General features: G+C 59.8%; 1 pseudogene; it reads left to right on the forward strand.

Annotated features, from left to right (window-relative positions):
• Positions 1–10030: 10030 nt before the first annotated feature.
• On the forward strand, positions 10031–10126 carry LOC116754882 (annotated as a pseudogene).
• The last annotated feature ends 5419 nt before the right edge of the window (positions 10127–15545 follow it).

A 15545-nucleotide genomic window follows, 5' to 3' on the forward strand; every position in this document is an offset into this window, starting at 1 on the left:
GTCCCTCGGCCCGGACGGAGCTTCCCCGGCACACGGGTTCCTCGGCAGGGCACGTCCCGGCCTTGCGCACTCAGGACTCTGGATGTGAAGAGCCCTCGGCCGGGGGCCGCGGAAGCCGCAGAATCACCACCGAAATCACAGGAGCGGAAACGCGGCCCCGGAGGGGCAGGAAGAGGGCTCGCTCACGGGTGAGCAGAAGCGAGAAGGCAGGGCCCGTCCATCCGTGCACGTCCATCCGCATACAGCCTCGAAGGCGCCGCGAGCGTTGCCGATGGTGGGACAAGCGGGCCTTTGCCAGCAGGCGGACTCGCAAAGACAGGCTCTGCAAATACCGAAGACCGCCATCTGTCTAGAACCAGCGCCTCGCCCTGCCCGTCCGAGCCGGCCACACAGCGAAGACACAGGCCAGCAGGTGCCCAGGCCGGGGAGGGGCCAGGGGCCGGCATTTGAAGGACAGAGACCAGCTGACCGCAACTCAAGGCTCGAGCTGCTGGGCCTCCGGCCATTGGGCCAGGCTCCTGGCTCTGTCGTTCACCCTCCCTGGAGCGCTGGACCCAGGGGCGCCCCACCCGGACCCCAGGAAGACGGGGAGACGGGCTCCAACGAGGGAAGAAGGAGAGACTGGATATCAGGGGACAGTGAGACCAAAAACAAAAATGAGACAAAATAAAATAAAGTAAAACATAAGAGGCAGGCCTTGCACCGACTGGGAAGGAAAAGCTCCTTGAACTGCATGGGAGACTCTCAGCTCCGCATCTGAGGCTGGACGTGGGGGCCAGAACAACGTCACTTCCGAGATTCGGCTGTAAAAGACTGGCCTCCGTTGTGGGGCGCCCCCCTTACCCTCCGAACTGGCCCACTCACGCCGGGGGCGCAGCTGCCATGCCTGGTGGCAGGGGGAGTCAGGTGAGACCACAGCCCCAGCCAGCAGCTTGACTACAACCTCGTGAGCCCTCGAGCCAGAGGCCCCCAGTTAAGCCACACACAGACTACTGACCCTCAGAAGCCGTGAGATCATAAAAAGCTTAAAGCAAACAAGTTTTTAGGGGTAATTTGTTATGCAGCAACAGGTAACTAATACACGAAGGGATCCCGAAAACAGCTCCTAGAACGGACAAATGGAGTTAGCAAGGTCACAGGTCAATACACAACATGCAATTGTATTTCTGCAAGCTACTAGTAAACAATTAGAAAATGAACATTTTTAATCTATTTAAATTAGCACCAAAATAAAATACACGAGAATAAATTTAACAAAACATGCGCAAGACCTCCACACGGATAACGGAGAAAAATTAAAGGCAAGTAAATGGAGACACCAACTGTGTCTGCGGGTTGGAAAACTCAGTCCCATCGGGATGGAAATTCTCCCCAAACTGGTGTAGCTTTAGCACAAAATCCCAACCAAAGTGCCAATGGCATCTTTTGTAAAACATGTTTGAAACCTGGCCTGAAATTTTTGAAGGGAAGGGAAAGACTGATGTCAAGACTTACTGCAAAGCTGCAGTGGGACAGACGGACCAACAGACAGCAGGACAGAAAAGAATCCAGAAGTGGACGTGTAGAAACGTGGCGTGTTTACTTTTGACGAGACACCAATGCTTATTAATGGAGGAAGGAAAGTCTTTGGAAAGAGACGGACTCCCCTCCTTCCTCGTAGCACACCCCAAATTAATGCCACACAGGTCACGGGTCTAACCCGAAAGCCAAGGCTATTGGTTTAGGAAAAGCGCAGGAGAGCTGCTCCTCGACTTTGGGGGTCGTTTACGGATTCACCTTGGTGATTTTGAGGGGGTCCCTTTCCAGAGCTTCTGGGGTGTTATTCAGACACAGGGTACCCCCAAGACGTGCGCAAGCCTTGCCCCCTTCTGTCCTCTCCTGCCCCCTTTGAAACACTGTCATCTTCACTGTTTCCTTCCCGCTCACTGGGAACCACGTGGGCCGCGTGCAGTTTGGCTCCAACCATCACTCAGAATTCAGAGGACTTGGGGGACAGGGACCTTCATGTTCGCCCACCTCTGCTGGTCTGTCCCCGTCGCTCCTCCTGCTGAGGTCCCGGGCTCCTTCTGGTCTGCTGCGAGGATTTCCTTTGGCCCATCTTCTAGGGCAGGCGGCCGGCACAACCTTCCCTAGCTTCCCCTGCATTGTGAGGCCGACAGCGCCTTGCCCTCTGCACCTGAGCAAAGGAGGACCCCTCCCGCAAGTGCACCCCCGGGAGGGGATGCGGCACCTCGGGGAAGACCCCGCAGGCTGGTGACCCCGGCATCTCCCTGACCCATGAGGAAGTGATTTTGAGATGGGCGCTCCCACATCCAAACGCGCGTGGGCGCCCCACGTGGTCCCGGGAGCGGGGATGGGGCGGGGGGGGGGGGGGGGGGGGGGGGGGGGGGGGCGGCGACGTGGAGGGCAGGGACACTGCAGAGCACAGGGCCCTCAGCCAGGCTGAGCCCAGACGGGCGGGCTGGGTGGGGAGGCCGGAGCGGACCCGGCGAGGGGGGGCCTTCCTCCCCAGCTGGCTCGGGGGAAGCTCCACCTCACTTGTCCTCTCCCACCCACCGTCCTGTCTCCGCCTCCTTTTCTCTGTCCCCACGTTTCCTTACATTGTATTAAAAAACAAGTCGAGGGCTTCCCTGGTGGCGCTGTGGTTGAGAGTCTGCCTGCCGATGCAGGGGACGTGGGTTCGTGACCCGGTCCGGGAAGATCCCACATGCCGCGGAGCGGCTGGGCCCGTGAGCCATGGCCGCTGAGCCTGCGCGTCCGGAGCCTGTGCTCCGCAACGGGAGAGGCCACAAACGAGAGGCCCGTGTAACGCAAAAAAAAAAAAAAAAAAAACAAGTCGATGCCTCATAAAAGCCACTGTGTTTTCCAGTAATAGACCACAGCCAAGTAACCTTGACCTCAGCTGTTGGGTGAAACAGACCCTCCCGCTGTAGAACGCCCCACAGGACTGGCCCTGCGAGCCTCTGCTCTGTCCCGGAACAAGTGAGGCCTCTCTAGGAGCCGCTTCCACACACGGTGGATCCGCCTTGGTTCCTGCCTCACTCAGGAATTGCGCTGACTTCATACGCCACCAAAACACTACCAGCAACAACAAAAGTGGCTTCGGTAAGTCAGGCGTTCACGTGTCTCTCATGAGACAAGAGTTGCAGGTGGCCAACCAGGGTGGTCTGGGTCTCCACAGTCATCAGAGACCCAGGCATCTCTGTCCTTCTTCTCCAGCTCCTTGCGCATGGCTTTCGGTCTCAAGGCCGCCTCGTGGTTCAAACTGTTGCCAGAGCCCCAGCCATCACACCTCTGTTCAGGAAGCAGAAAAAAAGCAACGCAAAGGACAGGGGGTGCTTTTCCCAGGTGAGTCAGCTACTTTTAAGGAGCCCTCGAAAGCTCCGTCCAGCACTTTTACTCACATCTCCTTTGCCAGACCTTTGTTATTTGGCCGCACACAGCTGCAAGGAATATCGGGAAATGGGGTCCAGAGAGGATATCTGGCTCGGCCAGGATGGTGAAGGCCCAGAAACTTGGGATGGGGGAGCCCTGTGGGGCAAGTCTGCCCCCCAACCCAGCAGAGAGCGAGGACAGGGGCCAGGATGAGCCCCACAGAGTTCTGGCCAAGGACACAGACCAGTGCCAACTCCTCCCTGCGGGACTCGGGCGGGACTCATGCCCCCTCCCTGGCTGTCCCAAGGCCCTGCCTCCGCAGCTCCGAGACCCCAGCAGGGTCTTCAGGGACCAGCAGGACCCACGGATGGGGGCAAACTTCTGATCTCGCACCGTCTCTGTCACGGTGCCTGGGGCGAGGTCCAGCCAACCCTCTGCAGTCCACTGACTCAGGACACAGCTCAGCCTTGGGTCGCGTTGTCCAGCCCTTGTGACGGTCCAAGCTTGGGCCTGGACGCCTGGACCAGAGGCAGATCTGTCTGGAGCGGCCCTTCAGTGGGGCTCCTTCTCAGCCCCTGCCCATGGCCTGCTCCCCGACCCAGTGGTCCCCCAGGACGGCCATGCAGATCCCACCCACGCATGTTCTGCCTCGTTCTGGCCCAGCCCAGACACCAGCCCTCGGGGTCTCTGTGTCGGGCACCATGTTTCCAAGCGCCTCAAGGGCCCCTGGGAGCCCCTGCCTAGGCCTGGGGTCAGCAGGCAGCACCCTAGCCCTGGAGGGCCCAGGAGAGGGGCCGGTCAGGAGGTCCTACCCCCTCCCCGGCAGGTCAGCAGGAGGCGGGTGGAGAGGCCTGGAGAGGAGTTGCGCTTTGCCTGAGCCCCTCGCCCCAAGCCGAGGAGAAGGCCCAATGTCATCCCACGGTACCGATGAGGAAACTGAGGCACAGAGCACAGAGGTGAGCTGCCCCGGCCACGTAGCTGGACGGCCTTCCGCCGTGGCCACCAGCCCGGCATCCCTTCCCCACCCTGAGAAGCACGGGGTAAGGCAAGTCCAGCTCTCGGGACTGGCGGTGACCAGGCCTGGGAGCCCCCGCTGCAGGACAGGGATGCACGGCTGCAGGCAGATCCCAGCCTCTATCAGCAGCTCCAGGGGGCCGGCCGAGCTCTCCGGGACCTGCTGGTCAGAGCTCTCCAGGGACGAGGCCCCCGCCCTGCCCTCCCGCGGAGGGGCAGCCTTGGTGCCAGCGAGGGCGGGCGTCTAGCTGCCCCCACCCCGCGCCCTCCCCGGACAGCAGGCAGATGGCCGGCGGCCGCGCTCTCCCACAGGCGCTCCCGTCCGCCAGTTTCGCGGAGTCCGCTTGGCCGCCCACCTTCCCGGGCGCCCAAGGCCCGCCGGCCCCTCCCGCAGAGGGTGGTGGCTGCGCCAGTGACCTTGTGGTAACCCGAGTGCCATCCGTCAGCGGCCGGCCGCCAGGCTCTGGAACGCTGCGGCAGGCAGCTCATCTGAATTCAAATTACCCTGGGAGACGCGCGCCGTGCCAGCCATAACTCAGCGCGGCTGGAGAAGCGCGGCCGCTGCAGATTGGACATTACCATACATTCCTAGGGCGTCGGACAGGGCTGCTAATGAAAATATCAATCAAAAACTCAGCTGACTTAATGGTCAATTTAAATTAATTAATTGGGGAGGAGAAAAAAGTCGAGGGGGCAGCGCTGATGGGCTCCGTCTCCGGTGGCCGCTGAGAAGCTTGGTGCCCGACTGGTACAGCCCCCAGCCTGGCAGACGGGGCATCCCCTCCCAGGGACCCCAGGACACCCGAGGACCCAGGGAAGGGGTGTCAGGCCCGGCCTCCCTGCCTCGGCAGCTCCCGGCCAGCTGCGGGCAGCCTGTCCGACTGTCCGGATCCCTGTCTGCAGGGATAGCCAGCCACCTCCTTGCCGGGTCCCCCCGGTCACCAAGGAGCAGAGAAACCCCTTTGCCCGCGGGACGGGGAGCGGCTGGCGGGGCGAGGGCGGGTGAGCACCGTCCGCTCGGGTCTATGCCTGGACGTCCGCCCACCCCCTCAGGCCTCATCTCCTTGTCCATGAAATGGGGTGGCGGCAACCCCCACCCAGGGTGCTGCAGGCCAGGCGCCCCAAGGCCCCTCGGGAGAGTCAGTGAATTGTCTTCCACATACAAAGAGAGAGGGCAGGTTCCCAGAGCGCAGCCCCGCTACAGCCAGGCAGCTGGAGTGCGAGCTGTTCAGTGTCCCATCTCAGCCGTGGTGGCACTGGGAAAAGCTTCCAAGGCCCCAGGTGACAGGGGAGCAGGGCTCGAGGGACACACGGGGACCCGCCACTCAGTGAGGGAATGGAGTTTGAGAGGCAGATGCCACGGGCCCAGGGGCACCGGCAAACCGTTCAGCTGCCAGAGTGGGGTCTGGGGGAATCAGGATTCCGGGCAGGACCCTCAGGGAGATGCCCACCGCAGGCCCCCGCAGACGGGACTTTTTTACATCCTCAGAAGCAATAACAGAGCCCTCCAAAAAGGAGGGAGGCGACAGAGCCAGGCTGGCCTGGCCCCCCGGCCCCGCTGCAGGGCACCGGCCATCTGCGGACCTCTCCAAGGGAAGGCTGGCCCTGGGGTTGGGTCCTGGGGTTGGGGTCCCAGATGCCAGGCGGAATATTCCTTGCCATGGGCTCTTACCCACACCTTTCCTGCAGGAACTGCTCGGGGACATCGCTCACGGCTGAGAGGAACCCGCCATCCAGGGTCTCAGCGCGTGCGGTCAGGGCCGGGGAGAGCCCGAGGCAACGCGGGGATTGGTAGAGGGAGGTGGAGGCTGGCGGGGGGTGGGGGGGGGGCAGTGAGGAGGGGTCAGGACCCTCGGAGGCAGCCAGGAGGCTGTCAGTGCCAAGTTCAAGTAATTTCACAGGAAGGGGGGGGGTGGGCAGTCAGGGTGAGATGTGATGGGGAGGGCTGGGTGGGCATCTCGTGCTGGGGGATTGGGGACCCGTGGGGGCTATCCCTGGGCTTCGGTTTCTGGTAGTGTTTGGCGGTCAGCACTGGGGCACCACCAGGGGTTCTGGGGAGACCCGGACAGTCACCCCCACCCAGCCCACCTTCAAGGGGAGGGCCCGCTGCCTCTCCCGGGCCTGGTGCAGGAGGGGGGCCTCATGTCCCCCAGCCACTTCTGCCCGTGCACTGTTAGGCCCCAAGCCCCCGAGGGTCCCCCCGACCCAGCTGTTACCTCTCGCGCCCCCAGGCCTCCTGGTCAGTGCCTGGCCGGGAAACCCAGCCACCCAGGTCCCCGTGGGCCAAGTACCCGGGGACAAAGGGCCCACCTGGCCCAGCAGGTGGAGGGGACACGAGCTCCACCTCTGACCCCAGGGCACTGCCGAGACCACAGCAGCTGCTCAGCAGTGGCACTGTTCTTGACTAATTCCGCCCACCGGCGGACAGCTGGTGCAGGTGAAATGTCTGCAGACGCACGTTTTCCCAGGAGAGGTACGTGCCGACATCACTCCTCCAATAACTGCAGGATCGATGGTACCAGGGGCCCCAGACCGAGGGGACCCTGAGGGGCCCACCCCGCCCTCCGCCCCTCCCACCCACCCCACCGGGCCTGGGTCCCATATGCTACTCGCCCCTCCCGTCACCTGTGCCAAACTCACTGGCCAGACAGAGCCAGGGTCTAGGCTGGGCCAAGCAGCCAGGGGCTGCAGCCAGGCCGAGGCCGGGACGTGGAGAGAGGGCGTGAGGGACGGAGCCCCAGGAAAAGGGGGGTCCCAGGCCCTCACCTTGGGCGCTGGTCCCTCCCAGGGTCTCCACTCAGTGGGGTGGCTGCTCCCAAGGTCACGCAGCAGGTTGGTGGGAGCCTGGGGCTTGAACCTCAATTTCCCCGGGCTCCCCCTGGCAACCCACCCACCGTGGAGTGGCCCCTGGGGGGATTCGGCTGTGTGAGCTCTGTGGCCTTAGGCGAGTCCTGCACCCTCTCTGGGCTCAGAGCCCCATCTGTAACTTGCAGTGTCCACTGACTAGCGCTGGGTTCAGTAAGCCCTGGGGCCACGCTCACAGCCACTGGGGCCACACCCACAGCCACCGGGGCACACCCACAGCTCACACCTGCCCCATCCGACCCTGGGCTCCTGCACTCCTGACAAGCCTCCTGGATGGCTGGCCTCCCTGGGGAGGGGGCATCTCATCTTGTCCACACTCCCCAGGGTGGCCAGCGCTCTTTGGGGAAACGAACGGCATTGATCCCCTTCCTGGACTCAGCCCTCTCTGGGAAGTAGAAGGAGCCACCAGAAGCCCTGAGGGACACTGAAGTGGGGGGACTGACCGGGGGGCACCATCGCCACCACACCCGGGGCCCCAGGGTCTGCGCCACCTCCACTCCCACCCCAGGTTCCAGACCACCCGCCACCCCCCCCCCCCCCCCCCCCCACCCCCGCAGGCTCGCCCACAGGCCGGGCAGGCTGAGGTCTCAGCCACTGCCAGTGGCAATCTTTGCTGCCACCCAGCGACCGCCAGGGGCAGTGCAGGTGGAGCCTCCGGCCACCGCAGGACCACCCAGCCACAGGGGCCTCCAGGAGCTGGCCAGTGGAAGTAGAGCCCCTCTTCGGGCCTGGACCATGCACCCCAGAGGCCCAGCCAGAGGGCAGCTGGGGACCAAGGGGGTGGGGCTGAGTTCTGGGCACAGCAGCCACTGCCTCGGTCTAGGGCCACCTGGCCCCGCCAGCTGTGGGGAGGTGAGCGTCCATCCTCCAATCCCTGCACGAGCGTCCCGGTCGCCCCGTGAGGCCAGGACCCCTAGCCCCACACACTGAGAGCGTCCAGCGTCTGGACCCTCAGGCTTCAAGCTGAGAAACAGGCCTCGATCCAAGACCCCCGCCCAGCTTGGGCAGCCACAGTGCGATGCCCACGCGCAGCTGCTCCCCTCGGGCCCTCGGCCCCAGCCCACGCCCTCAGGAGGATGGGGAGGGAGGCGCCCCCGCCGGCCCCGGCCTGTGATCCCCGTTGCTCTGGGCGCACCCGCATCCAAGCGTGAGCAGCTGGGGCATCACCGGCTGCACAGTGAGCATCTCGGGGGCCGTCTGCGGCACAGCCCTGACTGTGGGGGGCCTGTGTGGCTGCAGAGCCCCGGGGCAGCCCTGCCCCTCCCTGCCCTGGTCCGGGGTCTCTGAGCCGGGTCCGGAGGGCTGCGGGGGGGCGGGTGGGATGGGCCGGGGAGCCCTAGGCGGCAGACACTGCCTGACAAGGTGAGGCCCAGCCTCTCCCTCCCTGGACCCATGAAGGGACAAAGCCCCCCAGGCCACAGGCTCCGCCCCCCCAGAGGCCCCTCTGTGCACTGGCCTGTCATCCGTCAGGTCCACCTTGCAGCCTCCCCCACAGCCCCTGGAGAACCGCCCGGGCCCGGCACAGAGTGGACCCTTGGCAGACGGGAGCCCGACGCCCAGGGCAGCCCTGCCCACACCCGGCTTTCATGGAGGGCATACTGGGGTCTCCCAGAGCAAGTGTCTCAGGCCCAAGCCAGCCCCCCGGGAGGAGGGAGCCAGCCCTGAGTCCCTGGTAGTCCCAGGGCTGCCGTGGCTGTCCTCACCACACAGACCCACCTGGGCCACCCAAGGCAGCTCTGAGATCAGGGCCCCCCCACAAAGGCCAAAACCACGACAGAGGGGCAAAAACCGTGGCCGCTCACACCCTCAACACCCCGCCTCGCCCTCACGCCCCGGGTCCATTCAGACAGAGGAGGTACTATGCTGGGAGGCGAAGCCAGGCCCTGGGCCTGAGTGAGGACCCGCTGCCCCGTGTCCCCAGCACCCCTGAAGGAGGAGGCCTTGGTATCTGTTAACGGGACAGGGTGTCCTGCCGCCCGCCTGCCAGGGCTGGTGGAGGTCTGTGCCAGGACAGCAGGACAGAGGACCCACGCCTCGCACACAAGGGCATCAGCCACCCCTGCCAGCCGCCCTGAGCCGAGCTGCACCCACGAGGCGGCCGTGCTCCCAGGAAGCCAGGAGAATGGGCGTCAATCCCCATTGGACGGATGCTACGCTGGGGCCCAAAGAACTGGGGCTCCCGGGGGCCGGGCCCTGGACCTCCCTCCCCTGGTCCAGCACCCTGTGTCCTTCTGTCGACGGCGAGCACAACCAGGCTAGCGGCGGCCACGCATCCAGCCAGGCGTCGGTGGCGGGGCTGGGAGACTGGGAGAACTGGGCACCAACCGCGGGGTCCGCAGATTCCATAAAGCACCAGAGGCAGCGTTTCCCCCTCGTGGGCCAGACAGCCTGTGCGGTCCCTGCTCACCTCCGCCGCCCGACGCGCTTCGCTTCGGGAACAGCCAGGCCCGAGGGCTGCCAGGTGCCGAGCCTTGACCTCGTGGACACTTGACACTCAGCCCAGGACCCGTCCCCCGCCTCCCGAGGACCTCTTCCTCTCCTGCACCAATGGGCCCTGATGTGCGATTCCATTTCCGTGAAATGTCCAGAATGGGTAAATCCACAGAAGCAGAGCAGGCTGGTGGGGTGATGGCCAAGGGTAGGGGGCTTCTTTGGGGCCACGGGGTGAAATGCCTCGGAACTGGATGGAGATGGTGGCTGCACAGCCCTGTCAATGTCGTAACTGCCACTTTAAGACGGTTAATTTTATGTCATGTGAGTTCCACCTCAAAGCAAGTTTCAAAAGACAATTAGATTGGAGGGATACAAGAAACGATTAGCATGGTCCCTGCGCAAGGATGACACGCAAATTCGTGAAGCGTTCCATATTTAAAAGAAAAAGACAATGAGATAACTTGGATGTATAGTAATATATGAAATTAATACCTAAGTCAATAAATCTCATGCACTAACAGTAAAAAGATGTTTGCAATTAATTGTGTAAGACTTTTAAAATAATAATACCGGAGAGGGAAGGCTTTGGTCCTGTGGCCGCTGCATCTGCCTGGCCCCAGCCCCCCTCTAGCCCCTCACCTGTGCCCGCCCACCTGTGCCCGCCTGGGCTCCCCACAGCCTCGCCCCAGGGAGCTCCTGGCTGCGCAGGTGTGGACGACATGACCCTCCCGCACGGCGGCACCCACAGCAAGCGTCTCTGTCACCCCACATGTCCCAGGTCTCGGCCTGGGAGCGGCAAGGCTGGTGTTCATCCCAGATGCCACAGCACGCTCTCTCCACTGCAGTCCGTGCAATGCTGTGGGGTCTCATTTGTCATCTGTCACTGTGGTTTCTTGTTCCTGGAGCGAGTTCCCAGCTGAAGGGGAGCTCCCTGGGGAGGGGTCCCAGCACGGGGCACATGCAAGACCCAGAGAAAGTTCCCCTGAGCTGAAAGGGCATTAATTGAGCAGAGGGCGGCCTCTGAGACACCCCATGACCCCCGCCTCCTGGGTTCACGCTGACTGTGGGCCGCACCCACACTTCCATCAGGCTCCACAGATGGTGGGGGTGCTGTGGCTAGCTGGCCCACCGAGGGAAGCCGGCTGCTTGCAAGTTTCCTTGGAGAAGCCCTGGCGGCAGGACCGAGGGTGACTCCGAGGAAACATGTGCGGTGCAAAGGGCAACAAAGAGCCATCAGGGTGGGACATACGTGGGGACACCCACAGCCACTGACAGCACATGACAGGACTGTCAACGTCCTGGGGGTAAAACGAGGCTGCCCGTGCACAAGAAGAGGACAGAAAGCCAAAAGGGCAGGGCCGGAATTAAAGTGACCAAGGTCCTGGTGTTGCGGGGGGAGGCAAAGACCTGGGTGAGCTTCAGACTTTGCGAGGTAAGGATACTCATTATGACGGTGGGGCACCCACTTACAGAGCAGAAACAGAACTCATAACATCACGACCAGGAGAGGGAGAAGCCACAGAACCCAGTGACGGAAGACTTACAATAAGTGAAAAAACACCTAATTCTCCAGGTAAAGCTGGAGGTGGGATTAAGAAAACCACTCTGGTCTGTTCACCAAAGACCTAACATGCAAGGCTACCGAAAGATTTAACACAAAAGGATGTAAAAATATACACCCAGTGACGTCCGCTTCTAGTCAGAATGCAGAGGATGTTGAAACCCTCGGCTCCCGACAAGAAAACTCATCACATTAAAGCCAGGGACGCAGGAAAAGCAGCGCCTGCAGGGCAGCCTGAAGGATTGAGTTACACAGAGCGACGAGCCTTTCCTCACGGGCACCTGGGGTGGGCACCTGTCTGGCACGGTGGGTCTGCCTGCAGCGGTGGGGGGTCAGCGGGCTTGGTCGACAGTCCAAACTATCAAGCGTCTAACAGGCATGGAGCTGGAGGCCCAGAGGGCAGAAGAGAGAAGACTACAGCAAAAAATCTAACAACCCACTGAGTTCAGAAGCTGGCTGAAACAGCAGCAACCGTGCAAGATAAATACAAAGAAAAACCATTCCTAGGTGTGGCCAACTGCTGAAAACCAAAACTAAAGAGAAAAGCTCAAACCTTCCAGGAAAAAAGAAAAAAGACACATCACTTACAGGGATTCAAAATAAAATCACTTCTGACCTCTCACCAAAAACTATGCAAGCCCGAAGACAATGGAATTGTTTCTCTAAAGAAAGAACGAGACAAACTAGAATTCCATGTATGGCAAAACTATCCTTCAAAAATAAAGGCGAGGGCGTCCCTGGTGGCGCAGTGGTTGAGAGTCCACCTGCCGACGCAGGGGACGCAGGTTCATGCCCCGTTCCGGGAAGATCCCACATGCCGCAGAGCAACTGGGCCCGTGAGCCACAACTACTGAGCCTGCGCGTCTGGAGCCTGTGCTCCGCAACAAGAGAGGCCACAGCAGTGAGAGGCCCACGCACCGCGATGAAGAGTGGCCCCGCTTGACACAACTAGAGAAAGCCCTCGCACAGAAACGAAGACCCAACACAGCCAAAAATAAAAATAAATAAATTAGAAGGCGGCTCAACATTAAAAAAAAAAACAAAACAAAAAAGACAACAGAAAACAAGCGTCAGCCAGGATGTGGAGAAACTGGAGCCCTGTGCACGGCTGGCAGAACGTGAAATGGCGCAGCTGCTGGAGAAAAGTGTGGAGGCTCCTCAAAAAACTAAACAGTCACCACTGAACCCGGCAATTCCATTTCTGGTCACACGCTCAAAAGAACTGACAGCAGGGTCTCAGTGGGGTATTTGTACCCCCATGTTCATAGCAGCGTTACCCACAACAGGCAAAAGGTAGACACAACCCAAGTGTCCATTCACACAGTGGAATGTTATTCAGCCTTAAAAGGGAAGGAGATTCTGACACCTGCTACAACATGGATGAACGTTGAGGACATTATCCTCAGTGACGTAAGTCAGTTAAAAAAAAAATACTGTGTGATTCCACTTATATGAGTCCCTAGAGGAGTCAGATCCATAGAGACAGAAAGCAGATGCTGGGGGCCGGGGGAGGGGGACGGAAGGTTAGTGTTTAATGGGTGCAGAGCTCAGTTTGGGAAGATGGAAAAGTTCTGGAGATGGATGGTGACGGCTCCACAGCAACGCGAATGTACTTAATGCCACTGAACTGTGCACTTAAAAGCAGAAGTAGAGTCATGGATGTAGAAAACAAATTTATGGTTACCAGGGGGTAAGGGCGGGAGGGATCAATTGGGAGACTGGGATGGGCATAGACACACTACTGTATATAAAATAGGTAACTCATAAGGGCCTACTGTAGAGCACAGGGAACTCTACTCAATACTCCGTAATGGCCTATATGGCCTAAAAAAGAGTGGATATATGTATAGGTATAACTGATTCACTTTGCTGTACACCTGAAACTAACACAACATTGTAAATCAACTATACCCCAATAAAAAAAATTTTTTTTAATGGTTAACGCGGTAAATGTTATGTTATACGTATTTTACCACAATAAAAAAAAAATTGGAGACAGGGTCTTTAAAGAGGTGAATAATGTAAAATGAGGTCCCAAGGGTGGGCCCTGATCCAATCTGACTGGTGTCCTTATAGGAGGAGGAGATTAGGACACAGACACACACAGAGGGACGACCCTGTGAGGACACGGGGAGGAGGTGGCCGTCTGCACGCCCAGGAGAGGCCGCCTCAGGAGGACCCATCCCCGTGCACACCCTGAAATGGGACTCGCAGCCCCCACAGGACTGGGGGGAGCAAATGCCTGTTGTCTGAGGCCCCCAACGCACCCTCCTCAGTCTGTAGTATTTGCTGCAGCTGCCCTAGAAAACTCGTGTACAGATTAAAGGAGAAACATCGTATGATCATCTCAACTGACGAATAAACGAAAATTCAACGTTCGTTCATGATTTTTTATCATTAGCGAACTAGGAATAAAATTGGACTTCCTGTGAATCTCCCGGGTCTTCCCCGCGCTCTGCTCCTTGTCTTTGGGGTTGGAGGGAGGACCTGGGGCCACAGGACGAGCCCCACCCTCTGCCACCAGCACAAGGATCCCCAACAAGCCCTTCCCAGGCCGCCTGCCCGGGGGCCTCCAAGGTGTCTTTTCAGCCTGTTAACAAGCAGTCCTGGCCGTCGAGACCCAGCAAGGGGCACGAGATCAGGGATGTCGCCGTGAGCATCTGGGGATGCCAGCTCCAGCGCCCAGACCTCAGCCAGAGACCCAGGACCGGGTGGACAAAACTGGAGGGTGGACGAGGCCTGAGTCCCCTCCTGGACACACTTGACTGGACAGCCCTCGCCCGGCCAGAAACCACATAACATTCCCCACACGTGTGCGTGCACACACGTGCACGTGGGCACAGCCCCACACGTGCATATACACGCCCATGCATGCACACACACATCCCACATGTATACGGCCATACGTGGGCAGGCACACAGACCCAGGCATGCACATACACACACGTGGGCCCACAGGTGCACACGTGTGGGTGCACGCAGGTTCATGTGTGGGCACGTGGGTGTGCACGCTTGCATATGTGTGCACGTAGGTACACACATGCGAGCATGCCTCACCACATTCCAAACGGTGAGGCATTTATACGCCTCATTATTTAAACCAATGCAGTGACACTAAAAATTGCTAAAAGGATCTAAAAAAGAAGCCAGACGATTTGGAAATTCAAAGCTACTCTCCTAAATAACTCCTAGGTCAGAGAGCAAATGAAAGTTGCCGTGACAGAGGATTTTACAGGTGTTGGGAGAGAGACTGCACATCCCCGGGGCCAGCTTCAGGAAGTTGTCAGAGAATTCGCAGCCTTAAATGTTTTTATTACTGAGCAAGAGAGACTGAAAATAAATGAGCTCAACATTCGACACAAGGAGGGAAAACAGAACGATAAAGTAAATCCGCGGGAGGCAGGAGCGAGGAGTACAGATAAAGGCGGATTAATGAATTGGAAACGAGGAAAATGGGGGAACTCAAAAGTAAATCCAAGCGCTGGTTCCTCAAAATAAATAAATAAAATAAACAAACGTCTGACCAGGCTAATCAACAGAGCGGGAGAACCCAGACGCCCTGCGGGCCCAGAAGAGGGGACCAGAGAGCCCGGATTAAAAGTGACAGGTTAGTACATGGGATATTCTTGATGAAACTGACAACGTTCTAAGACGATATAAATTACCAAAATCAACTTAAATAGGTTTTTAAAAGCTATATCCACAGCTGCAGAAAAATAGGGAAAGGCGCATGATCGGCAGGCACCTCCCCTCCCACTCGACACCAGGGCAGAGGCCCACGGTCGGCACGGGCTGCGGGCACCCCGGGAGGGGGGCCCAGCTCAGTAGTGGGGTGGCGGAGGGGGCCAAGGTCAGGGGGCCCGGAGAAAGGGAGGAGGGGCTTGGCACCTACGGGCTGGTGGCCACTGTGAGGGGACCAGGGCCCTCTCCCTGCTGTCCGGAGGCCTGGGGTGGAGGCCAGGAGACGGACCCTGCTTGCCCTCGACCCTGACCGCTCTGACCCTTGACCCCGACCACCGCTGAGCTCCACCCCACCCCCACCGCCCCTCCACGCCGTCGTCGTGTCAGGGCCTCCCTGGCCACACTGGATTCTCGGGGGCGTGTCTTCTCCAACTGGAATCTCCTCCATCTTGGGTATTTTGTAGGATTTGCCCAAAGTCTTCTGGGGTGGGTGTGGTTTTTGCAGGAAGATGCTCAGCCACGGCCCGTTTTGTTCAGTGGTTGCAGGACGAGCCCTGGGTTCTGACTTCCGGCACTGGCTTCTGCACTATTTTCCTGGGAATTCGCCCTTTCCTCC

Source organism: Phocoena sinus, chromosome 5 (genome assembly GCF_008692025.1).
Source record: "Phocoena sinus isolate mPhoSin1 chromosome 5, mPhoSin1.pri, whole genome shotgun sequence".
Classification (NCBI taxonomy): domain Eukaryota; kingdom Metazoa; phylum Chordata; class Mammalia; order Artiodactyla; family Phocoenidae; genus Phocoena; species Phocoena sinus.